This window comes from Arvicola amphibius, chromosome 7 (assembly GCF_903992535.2).
Source record: "Arvicola amphibius chromosome 7, mArvAmp1.2, whole genome shotgun sequence".
Lineage (NCBI taxonomy): Eukaryota > Metazoa > Chordata > Mammalia > Rodentia > Cricetidae > Arvicola > Arvicola amphibius.
In genome coordinates, this window is record NC_052053.1 from 47081417 (window position 1) to 47100931 (window position 19515).

The 19515-nt window shown below is 51.4% G+C and overlaps 1 protein-coding gene across 3 annotated transcripts in view; it reads right to left on the reverse strand.

Moving 5' to 3' along the window:
* The window catches only part of Ntng2 (netrin G2), a 57682-nt gene that overhangs the window by 15341 nt on the left and 22826 nt on the right, over positions 1–19515 (reverse strand). The window lies entirely within an intron of this gene.

The window sequence follows — 19515 nt, forward strand, 5'->3', positions numbered from 1 at the left end:
AGGTGGTGAGCATGTCACACACTGTAGGGAGGGGGTTCCTGGGAGCTGGGGCTGCCTTCCCGTCTGTCTGCAAACCTGTTCTATAAACAGCATTATTAGTAAACAAGGGTCTGTGCCCAGCTCTTCAGTTATGCTTGCCAGCTGTTGTGGTACCCAAAGAAGAACTTGGGGGAGCAGAAAAAGGCTCCAGGAAGAACATCGCCAAACCCAAATCTGAAGGACAGTGTAGAAGGGGGGAACCATCTAGAAAAAGCAAGAGCATGAGATTGCTGGGATGGAGAGGAGACTCATATGGTGGTAGTTGGGGTGCCCTACTGGGGCACAATGAACTAGTTGACAGTTTACAGCACTGTGGCTGCTCTGGGCACATGGATTCGTCTGGGGACCAGAGCCAAGGCAGGAAACCAGCAGCACCTTGGGTCCCTGTCATACCTAGTGAACAGCATCGTCCTATAAAGACTATTGCTGGGATCTGGGGAGTGACATGGCAGGCCCTGGGTTCTATGCTTAGCACGGTGTTGGGGAATACGTCTGCTGAACCGTTTCCTCTCTTTATGTTCCCTCCCACCAGACGGGACTGGGTAATGCTCTGTGTTCTCACACCCCATCCCTCATATCCTCCCAGGAGGCCCATCACTCCTGGCTTCCTCATATCCACACTGCACAGCCAACGCCCCTTGAAATTTCGGCCTGGTCAGACCGTTTATCATGTCTTCTTGTCTCTGCCTGTCTCTCCCACAGTGCCTGTGTTCCCTGACTAGGAACAAGGATCAGCAGGGGGGCAACTTCTGGGGCAGTGATGTGGGAGGCAAACCTCACCAAATACCCACTATCTGCTGGGCTGTGCAGGCTGCCTGCATTCCAAGGCCTTCTGCATTCACGTCATCCTGATCTGTAAGAGAATTAAGGTATAGGAGATCCCACTTATGGTGCTTTCTCCCTCAGTGTTTAGACTTTATCATGGGCAGAGGTGGTCATTCTGTTTACGTGTTCATATAGAACTCAATGATCTTTGCCAGCTATTTGATGGTTTGTTAAAAGACAAGCTTAGTGTGCAGCGATTCTATCCAACCATGAGCTAATTAGTGGGGATGCTGGAAAGTGCTACCTAGGCTGTGATGTTCAGTCGGCGAGGCTTCATTGGCACACAGCTCCACTGCAAATTAAAGTGCTATACATCCCAGGGATGGAATATCACACAGCCGTGAAGGAACGTGTCCAGGACTATTTTCAGCTGCAAGGACTATGCTGAAAGTGAGGGCAAAAAGGCCATAGTTTCCAAATGCTCTCATAACACCCTCTACTGTCCCCTTCCTGAGGGGACATGATGAGGATGTGGAGCCAGAATCCAACTCTGTGGTCACTGGGTTCACACAGGATAGAGCATGGATCATGATAAAGAAAGACACCAGAGTGGTCACAGTGAAGCCCCCAGATCTATAGCACAGTGGGGAGCTCATGCCTGGAATCAGCACTGAGGCAGGAGGACTGCCACAAGTTTAAGGCCAGCCTGGGCTATGAAGTGAGTTTCAGGTTAGCCTGAGTTACACTGTGAGACCCTGTCTCACCTTTTTTCCAAATTACACACACACACACACACACACACACACACACACACACACCCTTGTACCCTAAAGCCCAAAGACAAGTGGTGGAAGGAGGAGCAGGATTACAGTTTTTCCTCTCCAGACCTAGTCTTGTGTCTCCCAGGCCTCCCTATGTAGCTAAAGATAACCCGGAACTTCTGATTCTCCTGCCTCCACCTTCCTCCACCTCCAGAGTTCTGGGTTCACAGACCAGCATTAACACCCGATTTGCAGTGCAGGGGAATGGAATCCAGTGCTTCATGCATGCCAGGTAAGCACTCTACCAACTGAGCCACATCCCAGCTGTTTAGGCTCTCTGGGTTCACACTGTCACACTCTTTGGCAGAGCAGAGGATTTAAGGGTGTATGGCAACACTTTCCAAATGATCTTACAACATGAATCACGTATGATGCATTGGTCCAAATCCTTAGAAGGTCTGAATTACACTGACCTGTACATCACTGTGGGGATTGTCTTGAGTGTTAATTGATGCAGGAGGGATCCATATGGTGGGCAGCACCATTCCCTGTGAGGTAGGCTGTATAAGGAAGCTAGCTAAGCACGAGCCCGCGTGAGCCAGCAAGCAGCATCCTCCATGGCTCCTGCTGGACTCCTGCGGCTGTGAGTGAATTCTGGTAGGAGGTAACTGTGTGAACTGAAAAAAGCCCTAATTCATGCTTGGACTTCTCAGAATGAAGAACTGTTACCTGGAAGCCAAACAAATCTTTTCCTCCCCAGGTGGCTTTAGACACGAGTGTTTTATCATAGCAACAGAAAGGGAAACAGGACAGATATGTGATGGTAACGTCAGCTGTCAACCTGACTGGGTCTAGAATTCCCTAGGACCTCTGGGCATGCCTCTCTGTGTGTGTGTGTGTGTGTGTGTGTGTGTGTGTGTGTGTGTGTGTGTGGTGCATCCTGGAGAGAGGGGACCTGAGCTTAGCGTGCATTCATCTCCATCTGTCTCTGCTCCTGACTGTGGATGTGACATGCCCAGCCGCTTTAGTGGCAGCCTTGCCTTTGAGGTCGTCATGGACTGTCCTCTTGAACTGTGGGTCAAAATAAACTTCTTCTTTCTTTCTTTCTTTCTTTCTTTCTTTCTTTCTTTCTTTCTTTCTTTCTTCATTCCTTCCTTCCTTCCTTTCCTCCTTCCCTCCCTCTCTTTCTTTTTTTCTTTCTTTCTGTATTTTTTTTGTTTTTGTTTTTCGAGACAGGGTTTCTCTGTGTATCTCTCTGGCTGTCCTGGAACTCGCTCTGTAGACCAGGCTGGCCTTGAACTCACAGAGATCCTCCGTTCTCTGCCACCACCGCCGGGCAAACCTCTTCTTTCCTAAGTCGCTTTTGTCAGTGTGTTTTATCACAGCCGCAAAGGAACAAAGACAGATGTCTAGCCTGCGTCATTTACACACCCTGTCCTCATGCTGCTGGCTCTGCCCTGTGCTGACCTAAGGGTGGAGCACAAAGAAGTCAGCTCACTCCTCCAAAGGCACAGAGGTGGATGGCTGGCAGGCGCTAGCTAGCATGGTAGGTTCTTGCTCTTGGGAACACTGGGCCCCAGGAATCTACAGTGTCAGAAATTCACGTTAAAGAAGGTTCCATGCCTGAGCCTCTTTGGTCAAACAAGCAGTAATGCCCCAACACCCCCAATAACCCAATTCACAGTGCACATTGGTACCAAAGGCCCTGACAAGTACTTCGGGAAAGAAACCTGTTTGACTTTGACAGAAACTTGTTTGCAAAATGTATATGACCTCCAAAGGTTTCCTTTTTCTTCTGAATTCTTTTTTAACACCCTGCTGAGCTAGCTGGAGAGGAACACCCAGTTGTAGAAAACCAGGAGTGTATTCCACACCTCTGGCCTGAGGAGGGGATATTTTTAGATACCAGCTACGTAGAGAAAAGATTGCTGTCAACTTTGGGTGATAACATTGACCTTGGCTTATTAAAAATGCATAAAAGATCAGTTGGGTCTGAGAAGCAGATTGTATCCGTGCTAACAGGAAGGCTGACCATTAGAGCCCAGTGGCCCGAGTGGCTTGCCCAGGGCTACGCTCAGGCCCCACCCTGCCAGTCCCAACTCTGCCCTGTCTTCTGCTAGAATACAAAAGGTACCCTGGTCTTGGCTTTGCCAAGAGGAGCAGGAGAGCTGCCTTGCTTGGCACAAGGGAGGCTGCCCAAGGACTATTGGTCTACACCATCCCAGCCAAGGGCAGGGGCTCCGCCTTCTCCTGACGTCACAAGTGTGAATGGTTTTGCCTGTATTGGGGTGGTGGGGTGTGCTTCACGGGCTCTCCTTCTCCTTCCCTCTCTCCCAACCTCTACCTAGCTTGAGTCCTGACCTTGCTGTCCTCCGGGCCTTTTGGCACATGCTGTTCCCTCTGCCTGGCCCCTGCTGCAAGGCTCTTTCCCCTTTTCAAGGCTAACACTTTGAGGCAGAGATCACAAGGTGAACAACGATGTCACCTCTTTGAGGAGGCATCTGTCAGCACCATTTCCTATCAGCCCCGCTGTGCCTCAGTGTCATCCCCCAAACCCCACGTCCGCAGCTGTGTCCTCTGGGGGTGCTGGAGGCAATTCAGGGAGATCATGCGTGAGAGGTTAAATGGTAGTTGTAGCCCTGCTTACTCTAGGATACACGTGCAAAAGAATGAAGCCCGTTTTCCAGTTCCTGCACCCCAAAGCTGGAGACCACCCCAACACCTATTTACAAATACATGAAATGTAGGATATACAGAAAATAGAAGATTATTCTGTCATAAAAGAAAGGAACTGCTGCTTCGTACTGCACCTGGATGAACCTTGAAAATGTGACGCTAAGCAAAATTAGCCAGACACGTTGTGTAAGTCAGTTCCCGCTAACTGTCCCTAGAGGCCAGTCTGCACGGACAGGAAGAAGACTCGGGGGAGATGGCTGGGCGGATGGGGAGAGTGGGACTGTGGGCAGCAGGATTTCCTGCTAGGGGGTGAAATGTCCTGAAATCGCTACATGTGCTAGCGCATGCCTTTAATCCCAGCTCTCTGGAGGCAGAGGCAGGAGGATCTCTGTGACTGCCAGAGCAACCTGGCCAACATAGAGTGTTCCAGGTCAGTCAGAGCTACATAGAGAGACCCTCTCTCAAGGTGGGTGTTTCTGTTTGATGGTCTCATATAACCCAGACTAGCCTCAAACTCCATGAGTATCTGAGGTCGAAAATTTTAACTTCCGTGTGTTTATTTTGTGTGTCAAGTCCACTGAGCCCTGTGGAGGTCACCAGCTTCCAAACGCCAGGGCTCTCCTTTTACCCAGGGATCAAACTCATGCTGCTAGGCTTGGTGGCCAGTGCCATTTCGCCAGCCCTCTATGAACCATGCTTTAAACGAGTGCATGCATGGTGTGTGAATTCTGTCTCAGCAGAACTGAGAAAAGTGAAGGAATCGCATGGGTGAGTCAGGTGAGTGGCAACAGCCCCAGAATTGGCTCAAAAGCAACGTCTATCTATCAGTCACGAGAGGCTCGCGTGCTCTGGCTTTCAAAGGTTCTGGGTAAAGACAGAGGGCCCTGAAGTTTCCCCTTTGAGTGAGAACCCTGCGAGCTCTTTTGCAATCCTCCCCCAAATATGCAGACCTGGAAACTGAGGCCTGGGAAGGCTATGGAAGTTCTGAAAGCCTGCAGTGGGCTAAAAGTGGTACCAGACTAGGAGTTCAAAAGTCAACCAGACCCACAGCTGCTCTCCATCGCTGACCCTTAGAGCCATAGAGAAGCTCAGCAGTGGGTGGGACTTCTGCTCAGCAAAGGTACACGTGGTATCAGCCAATCTGGGTTTCCATTCGCTCATCTGTAGAATGGGAGCAAAACTCTACACTGTCACTTATGGGTGAAGAAATGAGTGAAGGAATGATGGACTTTGGGAAGCTGGTGCATGCCCTGTGGTGCGGGCACACGTGTGCAAGGCTGGCATGACAAAACCCTCTGCACGCAGTAGGTGCCCACCCACTGAGGCTCATTCCTTCCTCTTTCTTTCCCAGAGTCTGGGAGGTGATGGCCATGCTCCCTGGGCCCCACTGGCCACTGGCTGTTGTGGCTAAAGGGAAGACCTTTCACCTGCCTCAGTTTCCTAATCTGCAAGGCGCTGCAGAAGGGGGTGCACAAAAGTAATCCCGTTACAGCACTGAGGAGGTGGAGGCAGGAGAGCCAGAAGTTCAAGGCCATTCTTTGCTACGTACAGAGTTGGAGGCCAGCCTGGGCTACACAAGATCCTGTCTCAAAAGTGGAGGCGGGGGAGGCAGTAATTAAAAAGCACATGTTCACTAAGTGCTGATTCCATTTCTGGCAGTGGGGCAGTGCCTGAGGTCTAATTGTCTGGCTCTCAGACAGACATGAGCTCCCAGAAGTGGCCCACCCCACCCCAGGCACAGACATCCCTCCCCCAGCTCAGGCCCTTGTCCTGTGATTTTCCTTCTCTAATCTAGAAGACCCTTGGGAGGGGAAGTAAGGAAAATAAATAAGCACACGTGTGAGTGGCTCGGAGCCCTGCTACCCACACGCACCTGCATTATTAACTGAAGCCGGCGAATCCCCACGAGGCCCCACTCCTCCCCTTTCCTGGGTGAGAAGGCAGGAGCCCCACAGGTCAAGGCCATTGCTCAGATCTCTGGGGGGCAGCAGCGGGTTGTGCAGCAGCTGTGCAACCTGGATTTTCTGAGCATGCATTACTGCAGGGGCTCTTCCAGGCAGCTCTAAGCTGACTCTGGCTCCATCCAGAGCCTCTGGCTGGCCCAGGCCCCTGGCTGCCTCCCTGATTGAGGTGCCCAGGCCCCTGGCTGCCCCCTCCGGTCAGGCGCTGCCCCTTCCTCCAGGATTGTTTCTCCCAAGGGTGCCTTCACTGATTTTGACCTTGAGAACCAGTTCATCAGAAAACCGTGGCTGGGCTGCCTTTCCCTACTGCTAAGTTCTTCTCAGCTTAGCCATCAGAATAAATTATTAAACCCTGAAGAAAAGGACAGTGTGTGTGTGTGTGTGTGTGTGTGTGTGTGTGTGTGTGTGTGTGTCGGGAGGGCGGTGCAGCAGGCTGCAGGATCTGGGGGTCAGGTGAATACTCCATTCCCATCCTCACTGTTAGGATAGTGGGAGTTGGGGGGGCTCACTTCCTCAATGCTGACTCAGCAGCAACCTTCTGGCTCAGTCCTTGTGTCTGATTCTCTGGGTGACCTTAAAGCGCTGCTTCTCTGGGTCTCAGTTATGAAAGGAGTGGTTGAATCAGATTCTCATTCTTGTCATTAAAATTTCCTAAGTGCCTAACACATTGCTTGACTACGGCGCAAGCTCCTCACTTCTGTGGGGAGGGTGGAGGATGGAGGAGGGAATGGAGAGGAAGATGGAAGGAGGGAGGAGAAAAAGAGGAAGGAGTGGAGAGGGAGGTGGGAGGAGAGAGGAGGGGAAGTTCAGATCCCAGCGCCTAGTGCTTCGCAAACACGATGGTCACTGTCTGGGTAGCCAGTGGCCTGTGGATTTGGCAGGTGGCTCTTCCCACAGGAGTAGATAGGTTGGTCTATGTAGAGGCCTGGGCTCAGACTGGAGACACTTGCCTTTGATTGAGAGCCAATAATCCGAGAGGCCAGTGGGGTGAGAAAGCTGGACTTTCTAGTCTTTCTCGGTGGCCCCAAGGACAGCCCCCATGTCTCGGTGGCCAGCAGACATCAGAGCAGATGTGACAGGCTTGGGGCCTCTAGGATCCCCTATGGGTGGAGGACAAAGCTTCTAACCTCCTGAAATCATGTCCATAGAGCCCTGAGCCTCTGTGGACACATAGCAACCTTGGGGGCTGGAAAGCATGTCTGCTCCCCTTGCTATACCAGAGGCAGGAGGATGGCTTGAGTCAAAAGGCTTGAGGCCATTCTGGGCAACATGGGAGGTTCCACGTTAACAACAGCAATACAGGGTGGGAGGTGGTATTTGAATTTCACGTAAATAATGAATGGTTTTGCTCGCATAATTATGTCCCATGAGACTAAGAACCGTTCCCTGTTAATCTAAAACTTGAACCTGAGAAGACACCCAGTATTTCACCTGCCACCCTTGCTCACTGTGTAGCTGAGACATGACCTCTGCCCTGGTTTGTGCCCACTCTTAGCTTCCTGTGGGGTGCACCCACTCACCTGCTGGACTCTAGCCCTGATGCCTCCCACAGACATGGGGTCTAGGTGGTCTAGCCTATCTTGTCCTTTTTGTCTGGAGTTGGCAAGTCCTGAATCAGCCCCTGGAGAACAAAACAATTCCAAGACAGGGAGGGCCAGGCTCATCTCCCTGGGAAGGCACACACCAGACAAGCCTAGCTCTCAGGACACGTGGCAGGCCCAGTTGGGTGCTTGACAGCCACATGGAGGACTGCAGGAACTCTGGCCTGTGCCAGGCCAGAGCGTGCCCTGCCCAGCAGGGAGGGGCAGGCAATGCCCAGGAGCTACCAGTAGGGGGCACCATCTGGGCTCCAGCCTGGCACCAGTGTGCCACAAAAATCGTGAGCTGGCCCTTTCCTCCTCTGGGCAAGAAGAGCGGGTGTTGGAGCGACTCCCAGACGGGAGGGCTGTGGAATGTAGGTCAGCTCCCAAGCCAGTAAGTGACGTCACCTGCTCCTTGGGGCAAAGAGGAGGCTGCAGGCAGTTTGGGTGAGCATGGAACAAGGGGTGCTGGAGATGGGTAGTAGGGGGCCCCGGGATGTCTCCCCTCAAGGGCTGAGCCCCAAGGGGATTGTGCACAGCTGTATACCCATGGGTACCCATGTGGGAAGCAGGGGAGAGCCCATCGCGTCTCCTTGTGAAGCAACTCACTGCAGGAAGGGATCTGACTAACTGGTCCTCAACGCCTCCTCTTTCCCCACTGCCCACCTGTTGGCACACGGGTTGTCACCCAGGAGGCCAGCTAAGCCAGAGTGATGGCTTCCAGCCCTTTGGGGGCAGCCAGTGGCACCTTCTTTTCTCTCACCAGGAGAGCGTTGCTCTTCTGTTTGGGGGAAAATCTCACTGGGCTTTTGGCAATGACAAAGTAGACCCCAATTCAACGTTGGCTGGCAGGGGAAAGAGGTCACTGTAGTCGGAGACTGTGCCCGGGAAACGAACAAGCAGCCTCCACCTACAGGTCACCAAGACACTTCCTTCTTGAGGGACTCACGGAGTCTAAAGGAGCAGATGTATGGCTGGGTGGAGGGTGGGGTGGGCCTCAAGGTGGGGTGCTAACTCTCTACTCCAACTGGAACCCAGGATAATGAAACTCACGACCTGTGGCCTTGGGCCCTTGGTGGGTGGGAAAACTGAATCTTTGTTAGGCTGTGTGATCCTGGGGACAGGTCCTCTGAACTTAAAGCAAGAGAAAAGTCAGGAGAGAAGCGGAAGGAGCCGAGAGGCCAGAGGCCAGAGCACTTCTGTGACCACAGCCACAGGGATCTGGAAGGAACTGCATATCCAGCTAACTAGACAGATGGAGGTCCCAAGGCTGGCGAACCTGAGACTGGCAGGGTTCAAAGGACGCTGCCAATCAAGACCTGAGCCCCCAGGAAGGAGGAGATGACATTAAGCTGTTGTAGGCTGAGGGGCAACTGTGAATGGTGGAGCAGTTGGATGATGCCAAGGTAATGTGGACAGATGCCGGCTGCGGCTCCTCCTGGAGCTGATGGCCGGCAATTGAGTTCATTGGCTAAATCAAATTTGGGCTCCTGTGCAAGCCCTTTTCTATTAAGTGCCCTGATATACATCACCTCTGCAGGCCCACTGATAAATCCTGTTACCCATTACGACGCCAGACGAAGCCTCCCATGCACAGATGACAAAATACCGATTCCCTGCAGCTGCCACCGACTCCTTCCCTCAACCACCAAGCACAGACTGTGCCAACATGAGCTCACCTGCGGGTTTTCAGATAACGAACCCACCTTGGGCCACTTCCTCTGGGACCCCTAATGCCTCCACACCTCTGTGTTCTGCCTTCCCCTCCAAGATCTCAAAGTTTCCTTACATAAGCTCGTTTCCTCTAACACAGGACCGTGTTCATACAGCACACACGCATGCACACACACACACACAGAGCACACATACAGGCACACACAGACACACACACGCACACACATGCACCATGCACACACACAGCACACATGCAGCACACACACGTGCACACACAGCACAGCCACACATGCACATACACAGCACACATAGAGCACACACACAGCACACACACATGCACACACAGCACATGCACACATGCACATACACAGCACACATATAGCACACACACAGCACACATGCACGCACGCACATGCACATGCTTGCACATAAATAGGAGTTTTTAAAATTCCCTCTAGAAACTTCTTTCTTCAACAGTTGTTCTTTGACTAGGTAAAATCCCCATTCACACAGCACCTCAAGTCAGAAACCCGAGAGTCTCCTGGGAACCCCCTTTTCAGCGTACACCTGCTCACTCTGTCAACTCGATGGCCGGAAGCCATCCTGAGGTGGCTGCTCACTCGTTCCCTCCAGGATCACCTTCCACCATCAGACCCAGTCAGGCTGTTGTGGGGCGTGGTCTCACATGCTCTCCCTGCCTTTGTGACTATGATCACAGGCCAGGCCACGCTTGCTCACAGCCCGCAGGCTCACCTCATCTCTCCCCAGACTGCCACCAAAATCAATGCCTCCCCAGCTGTGGGGGCCACTGCCACCCAGCTCTGCCTGCAGGGCTTCGCTCTCAGACCCACCCACCACATCTCAATCACTGTCACCCAGTCACGCTGAGTCCTTAGACCCTCTTACACCCATCTTAGACAAGGCCTCTGCACCTGCTCCCCTTGCTGGGAATGGCTCCCCTCCCCCATTTACCCTTCAATTTCTCCTTGGAGGCAACCTCCTGACTACATGGGTCCAGCTCTCAGTTTGTCCTAGAATTACCCTGTTTCCATTGGTTCAGTTTTTATATATGGCTTTGGTTTGCCCCACACTCTTCCTTTCAGAATGCCAACACCTCAGTGCTTTTGACCTGCAGCACCTGCTCACACCCAGCAGGTGTAGGGTACAGCATGGGTCAGTTTCTGCCACCATCGCCCCACAGATACGTGACCTCTATAGGATCATGGTCATCTTATTAAGATGATGCCAGCTTGGAGAGGGTGAGCCCAAGCCTGAAATCCTATGCTTAGAATCTTTATAAAGTCAGGACAGAGGCTGGGCATGGTAGCAACATCTTTAATCCCAGCACTTAGGAGGGAGAGGCAGGAGGATTTCTGTGAGTTCAAGGTCATCTTGGTCTACAGGGTGAGTTCCAGGACAGCCAATGCTACACAGAGAAACCATGTCTCAAAAAACCCCAAAAACCAAACCCCAAAAAAACAAAACAAAACAAACAAAAACTTTCAAAACAAAAAGTCAGGACAGAGGCAAGACTCATGGAGAGGCAGCTGGGAGGAGAAAGAGGCTGCAAGGACACAAAGTCTGCCAAGGCTGTCCCAGCCTTAGAGAATCTGGCACCTCACTGCCCGGTCAGAAATGATGGAAACCCCCTGAGGCATCAAGGCCCTGGGGTATGGCACTTTGTCACTGCGATGGCTGAGAAACTGCTGCTGAATTAACAAGGGGTGAGAAAGGTCAGAGGGAAACTCCAGAAACAAGGGACCGGAGAGCCAGGCATGTATGCCAGCAAGAGACACCGTCCTTGCGTCCTGTCCTGGTATCCCAACCAAACCCCGGGCTCCCAGCTCCTCTCTGCAGAGGGTGGGTCCGTCCCACCCAACACATGAACTGAACCCACCAACCAGAGGAGCCTCGGGAGCCTACACACCACTCAGCCTGGCTCTTTAACCCGGCTCACAATGGTTGGAAAAGAGTATACACATCCTTCTTGGAAGAAGGTACAGGACAGGAGGGTGGGTGAGAGGCAGTTAAAGATTTTGTCTGTGATGGTGAGTGTGGTCAGCTTGACAGAGTCTAGAGTCACCCATAAAACAAGACTCTGCACCTGGGGACAACTACCAAAATTAACAATAGCTTGGAGGATGCCTGAGAGGAATTATCCTTAACTGATCGGTGGTGGCGCACGCCTATAATTCCAGCAATCGGGAGGCAGAGGCAGGCGGGTCTCTGTGAGTTCGAGACCAGCCTGGTCTACAAGAGCTAGTTCCAGGACAGGCTCCAAAGCTACAGAGAAATCTTGTCTTGAAAAACAAAACAAAACAAAACAACAACAAAAGACCCATCTTGATTGTGGGCAGGACCATTCTGTGGGCAGGGATCCTGGACTACACAAGCAGCATGTATTCATCTCTCTGCTTTCTGACTATAGGTCATGTGACCAAGTTCCTGCTACCTCAACCCCCCACTATGGGCTGTAGCCTTGACTTGTGAGCTAAAATAAGTCCTTTCTCTTTTAGGTTGATTTTACCAGGGTATTTTATATCACACACACGCATGCACACACATACACATGTGCACATACGCACACACATGCACGTACACACATGAACACACACATGCACACGTGCACACACATGTACATGAACAAAAACACGCACATGCAAGCACACACACCAACCACATGCACTAAATAAACACACAAGGGGCCAAGGGTCCTTCTGAGAATGAGTTCCATGTGGGCCTTTTCCTGAGCAGACCTTACGTGCAAACACTTAGAACACATTTCTTGGAGTCTTCTGCCCCTAAGGTAGGAGACACTCTGGCTCCCTACAACCCAGGGCTCCTGCTCCAAGCCCGTGACAGTGGTGCTGACTCCTGCTCCCCAGGGCCTGAGCATGTCTACACACTCTCCAGGGACGGGCTCACTTACGCCTCATGGCCACTGTCTCCATTCTACAGAGTGAGAAGGACAGGCAGGTTAGGTCTCCTGTTCTAACTGAGCACAACTGACCCCAGATTTGTACCTGGACAGTACAATATGGGAAGTTATCTATCCATCCAGCCACCCACCTATCTTTCTTTACACCATCTGATGTGGGACATCACCCATCCATCTCTCTGCCCACCTACTCATCCATTCACCTGTATGTCTATCCACCCATCTATCAGCCATCTGCCATCCATCTGCCCATTCATCCATCCACCCATCTATCCACTCACCATCCACCCACCCATCCATCCATCCACCCACCCACGCACCCACCCACCCATCCATCCACTCATCCACCATCCATCCACCCATCCATCCATCCATCCACCCATCTATCCACCACCACCCATCCATCTCTCCATCCACGCATCTGTCCATCTATCATCCATCTACCCCACCTATCCACCCACTCATCCATCTACCAATCTATTCATCATCCTCCCACCCATCCATCCACAAATCCACCCATCTACCCATCCATTTATCCTTCCACCCATCTGTCCATTTATTCACCATCCACCCACCCACCCATCTGCCCACACACCTAACTACCCATCCATCTACCATCTATCCACCATCCATTCATCCATTCATCCATCCATTTCCATTTTCATATGGCTCTGAGGATAGAGTTCAAGTCCTTGCATGTTCTAGGCAATTGCCCCACCACTAAGCTGTACGCCAACCTCCCCCACTCTGTTTTTTTTTTTTTTTAGACGAGGTCCCACTGCAGAGCCCAGGTTGGCCTTAAACTCAGAATCCTTCTTCCTTTGTCTCCTAATGCTAGGGTTATGGAGCAGCATCATTACACCCTGCTCCTTTCTTTTGTAAGGGCAAATAATTTCCATCCCATGTATAGACTACCTTTATCATTTATCATCTGTCGGAAGACACTGTTTGCATCATTGACTATGGTGGGCCTCCTGACATAATATGGCTGTATAGGTATCTCTTAGGTATTTCCTTGCTTTAAATACTTTTGGGTGGATCAGAGGAGAGTCACTGGGTCACATGTTAATTCCACAGTCAACATTTTTAGGAATCATCATACTATCCCCACACAGCTGGGCCATTTCATATTTCTATCAGCAGTGGAGACTAGCCTGTGTTTTCACCGACACTTTTGATTTTCTGTTTTCTGAGTCTTAGCCCTCTAATGGGTGTACACACCATTCTTTTTCTTTTCTTCCTCTTCCTGTTTTTTTGCTTTGTTTGTTTTAAAGACAAGGTCTCTCTACGTAGCCCTCCCCGTCCTGGAACTCACTATGTAGCCCACACCAGCTGGAACCCACAGAGATTTACCTGTCTCTGCTTCCTGAGGATTGTGTTTAAAAGTGTGTGCCACCATACCCAGCCCTTCACCTCTGTTATTTGAGACAGTGCCTCACTCTGTAGACCAGGCTGGCCTCAGACTCACAAAGATCCACCCACTCTGCCTCTTGAGTGCTGGGACTAAAGGCGTGCGCCACCACACCCAGCCCCATCCATTTCTTAACTTCCAAGCCTCAGTTTCTCATTTTGTAATGGGGATAAGAATCCTCCTGGTGTAGGACTCGATGAAAAAAAAACCACAGAAAAGTGTCAGGGGGGCATTAGCCTGCAAGACGTGCTCTGTAAGCGATGGTCACGATTACTGAGGGACAGCTCCATCTTCCCCAGTCGTCCAGGATTCTCTTCCCACTCAGGTTTGCAGCAGGGACTCAAGGGAGACAGAGGTCCAGGTAGAAAGGCACCTTCCCCCTGCTCCCGGCCTGCCCTCGGCAGAGGCTCTCTTCTCTCTGTCATTTCTATTCTTGTCCTGTGACTACATCTCCCATTACTGGCGATCAATAGGGACAGGAGGTTTATGAAAAAGACAGGGAGGCAAGAGAGGGGGGCAGGGTCAAGGGAGGAGAAGACGAGGGTGGGTGTGGCCCAGAGTCCACAGTGACTCTGTGAGGACCCTGGAATCAAGTGGTCCCCTTCTTCTCAAGGGGTTTGGCCCCTTTCGGAGCAAAAGAGGACAGAACTCAGCCAAAACCTGGCATTAACCATGCTGAGTAGGGAGCTCACTCCTTTTCTGTTTCTGGCTTATAAAAGGCCAGCATGGCAGGTTCCTTGGAGCCTATAAGAGTTTTCTGGGTAGGAAAATTTAGCTCTAGAGTAAGGCCTGGTTGTGGGAATTGGGTGCCCCCTCCACTTCCCTCTGACTCCCAGACCTGGTGGGTAACCCCCAATGTGCCAGCCCTGCCAAGGACCTGTGTGGCTGCTGTCACAGCTGCAAGGGGACCCTGGGGCTGTCAGTGCTGGACTGCAGGGGTATTTTGTTTCATATGGACAGGGCTTCCAAAGACTTTGGAGGGTGATACTGGTATCTTAAAGAGCAAGAGGTTCACACAGCGCCTGCTGTATGTCTTCTCTCCCATGCTGCTGTGTTGCAAGGGGCTGGCTGGCTGCATGTCTCCACAGACTACCCATTTTCCTATTGCTTCTGATGACACGCCAGCCCCCCGTCCCCCGCCCAGCGCTTCCCAGCCCTGGGGGCTTTTGGGCTTGCACACCCTGCTAGCTCAAAGACACACTTCCTTGTGTCTTTCCTAGGTGCCAGGATCTGGACTGGGTGTGGCCAGGACATCCTACCCAGCAGCACTGCCCTTGCCCCTGCCTCCCTTCTCTGCTGCCTCTTGAGTGAAGGAAGGGGACGCACTATAAAGCCATCATTGCCTCAACAGCTCACACACTGGGGTAATTGGTTCTATGGTTCCATATTGCAGATGAACTGAGGCTCAGACAGGTTTGCATTTGGCAGCTTGCTTCTGGGAAATTCCCACCTCCCCTGCTCACTGGAGGGGCTTTGCAAGAACCCTGCTTTCTGGATCTCTTTGACACCTGCCAAGTGGACGCCAATTCATGGTGGGTCCTTTCTTTCTTTCTTTCTTTCTTTCTTTCTTTCTTTCTTTCTTTCTTTCTTTCTCTCTCTCTCTCTCTGTCTCTCTCTCTCTCTCTCTCTCTCTCTCTCTTCCTTCCTTCTTTCCTTCCTTCCTTCCTTTCTTTTTTCATTTTTTCTTTTTTCCCTGAGACAAGGTTTCCTATGTATCCCTGGCTGTCCTGGAATTTGCTCTGTAGACCAGGCTGGCCTCAAGTTCATAGAGATCCACCTGCCTCTGCTTCTGCCTCCTGAGTGCTGGAATTCAATGCATGCATCACCACCACCCGGGTTCGTGGTGGGTCTTTTCTTATAAAACTCCCCTGGAAATTCAGGGTGAGGCTCAGGCTGCTGGGACAGGCTGTGTGTCCCTGCTCCACAGGAGCCCGGATGATCTCATTCCTCCTCCAATGCAGCTTTTGGCCCAGATTCCCTGCAGTTTAAAGTCAGCCTCTCCTGCCCAGACTGTGCACCTGAGCTCCCCCACACGCAGGAGAAAATAGCTCCTGTCTCCTTCCAGCCTTCCAGGAACGGGGCCCTGGGGACGGGGCTGCAGGGAGGCAGAACCCCAGGGTGCTGGTGGCTGGATTTCACTCTTAGACACCCATGAGATCTTTCTGTCATAGCCCTGTACACTTCTTGTGCCCATTTGTATTAATGTTTTATTCCCTGGGACCCTGCCAGGTGCCTGTGAATCTGCCCTCCCAGCCGTCTGGGCCCTCCTTGGAGTTGTGTAACTTCTGAGCAAGGAGCCACCCGTGAAACAAAGATCTGGAGACCTGAAAGACGAGGTGGGACATTGCCTCGTGGTGCATAATCCTTCAGTATTTGAGGGTTGATGGTAGAGCTAGGATGAGAACCCAGGAGTCCGTGAGGCCAGTGCCTTACCAGAGAAATCTGTGTGAGGCTTGTTGACTTTACATGAGCCTGGACTGAGATCCCGGTTGCTTGACATTTAGTTCAGCTGTGTTTCCTCTGCTGATAGCAGCACTGACCCTGCAGGGTGAGCTCCACGGGCCGGAATCAAGTCCAGCTTGCTCAGTGCTTCAGCTCCGGCTTGTGGGACCTCATGCCCTCAATACCCCCTTGGGGGATGATTTGGTGTTATTTTGTCAGCTGGTCACAGAAGGAGGCAGGTGCCATGGAATGGGGAAGCCCTAGAACCTGAGATCACTTGGGAACTTCAGGGGCTTTCTCTTCTGGCTCCTCCACTTGCCTCATGCCATCTAACCAGACCTAATTAATCAATAGCCAAGCTGTAGCTTTCCTGCCAACCAGCCACCTGAAGAGTACTCATTCTATCTGTGAATTGAGTGCCACACTCTCACCACGACAGTGAATCCCTGTGCCCACAAAGGCTGGGTGCCAAAGGAATGCTGGGACTCCCCTGCCACCCTGCTGTGGAGACAGTGGTTCCCAGTGGCCCCAGCCTTGTCTCAGATGGAAAAGAGAGGGCTAGAGAAGGAGGTAGAGGGGTGGGCTTGAACCTCAGGGCCTGATCACCTCGATGCTACCTAAGGTCTAAAATGTGTGGGCCCATGGTTTCTACGGCAGTTCCTTTGATGTTATTGACAGCTTGACATTTAGTCTAGAGTCTAAAGTCACCTGTGAGACAGGCCTCTGGGTACACCTATGAGAATTATCTTTTTGTTTTGTTTTTTTAAGACAAGGTCTCTCTATGTAGCCCTGTCTGTCCTGGAACTCCCTCTATAGACCAGGCTGGTCTCAAACTTACAGAGATCCCCCTGCCTCTGCCTCTTGAGTGCTGGGTTGAAGGTGTGTGCCACCACGCCCACCTGTGGGGATTATCTTGATTGTGTCAGCTGAGCTGGAAGATACGCAGCTGTGAGCGACAGCCGTTTCTTGCCAGGGCTCCTGGACTGTGGAGAAAGGGAGCCACAAGGCACGCCTGCATTCGTCGCTCCCTGCTTCCTGACTGGGGACGTGATACACAGCGGTGGTTCCTACCTTTCCCAGGGGGCACCTCAGACCATCAGAAAGCTCAGGTGTTTGCACTATGGTTCATAACAGTAGCAAAATTACAGTTATGAAGTGGTAATGAAAATCATCTTATGGTTGGGGTCCCCACAGCACGAGGACCTGCATCACGGGACGGCAGCGTTGGGAAGTCTGACCTCCTGCCATGCTCGCTCGACTGCTCTTTGAACCAGAATAAAAGTGTTTCTTCCCTAAGTTGCTTTTGTCAGGGTATTTTAAAGTCTTCTTTAGATTTATTTATTTTTATGTGTACAAATGCTTTGCCTGCATGTACATGTTCATGTGGGTCAGAAGAGAGCATCAGATCCCCTAGAACTGAAGCTGTCAATGGCTGTGAGTCACTGTGTGGATGCTGGGAACCAAACCTGGGTCCTCTGAAAGAGCAGTGTTCGGAACCGCCGGGCTGCTTCTCCTGCCCCTTTTCAGGGCATTTTACCACAGCAATAGAGGAAGAAATGAAGGTAGTGGCCAACTTTCAGATGGCTTCCAGCATGTTCCAGATTTGAAATGTCCTATCCCAAGTGGGTAAGAATAAAAAATCACGGGCATCCACAGCGCAGGCTGTAAGTGTACACCTGCTTCTGTTTCTCTGCCTGTTTGGATCCTGACTCTACTTCCTGACCAGTCACCTCTGTCTCGTGCTCTGGAGTCCACACACAGCATCAACATGAATGAATTGTAGATACACGCTGCAATCGAGAGTGCCGCCCACTCCGCCCACCCCACCCACTCCAGGCAAAGGAGGGAACTGGCTCTAGGCTTCCCCACTCCATGACTCCACACTCTCCTTCCCAATCCTGGTCAGAATATGGAAATACACACGGGCATGCTGTGTGTCTTATAAAAACAGAACGAGGGAGTGGGTGAGAGGGAGAAATGATGCAAGATGCAAATACAGTCCCAGTGTAGAAATGCCTCACACACACACACACACACACACAAATACAGTCCCAGTCTAGAAATGCCTCACACACCACACACACACACATACACACACACACACACACACACACACACAAATACAGTCCCAGTGTAGAAATGCCTCACACACCACACACACATACACACGCAAATACAGTCCCAGTGTAGAAATGCCTTATACACACACACATATACATATATACACACACAAATACAGTCCCAGTGTAGAAATGCCTTATACACACACACACACACACACACACACACACACACACAGTCCTAGTGTAGAAATGTCTCTCTCTCTCACATACACGCACGCACGCATGCACACACAAATACAGTCCTAGTGTAGAAATGTCTCATACACAAATGCATACATACACACACACACACACACACACACACACACACACACACACACATATAAGTAAAACAACAGCAAAAAAAGACACCAAAAGCAGGGCGATGTTCGACACAAGAGCCAGTTAATGGCTTTTCCTTGTGTCAGGAGCTATGCCCTAGGCAGCACAGAGGCCGCTATGAAGAGACATACAAGATGTAGAGTCCCAACAGGATCCCCAGGTGCTGCGTTTAACCCTATTATGCCTCGTTGCCGTCAGGCCTCACACTGCTCTCTGTCAGCCTGTTCCCACTCTCTGGTGTCACTCCTTTGGCCAGTATTCCTTTCATTTAATACCTTTTTAAAGCATGTACGGAACACTGGGCACTGCTGCGAGCCCTTCACCATGTTTGACTCATCTAAGCCCCCAAGGTCCAGAGGGAAGCTTCCCCATTCCGCAGGGGGCTTGGTGATGAGGACTTCTCATAAAGGGCACAGTTGCCTACTAAGTGAACAAACTTCCTGGACAGTGCAGAACTCCTGCCCTCCTAGGCAGTTAACACCCAGGTTATGGCAAAGCTTGGGGATCTTTTTTTGGGGGGGGTTAAGACAGGGTTTTTTTGTAGCTTCAGTACCTGTCCTGGAACTAGCTCTTGTAGAGCAGGCTAGCTTTGATCTCACAGAGATCTGTCTGCCTCTGCCTATTGACCTCAAACTCACAGAGATTCACCTGCCTCTGCTTCCCGAGGGCTGGGACCAAAGGTGGCCACCACCACCCAGGGGAAGCTTGGTTATTTTGACTGCACAGATGGTCCTTTGATATAGCACCAGGTGACACCTGAGGCAGGTGAGTTCCTTGAAACCAGGTGGCATCCTGTGAACAAGGTTGGATCTAGTACCAGGTTG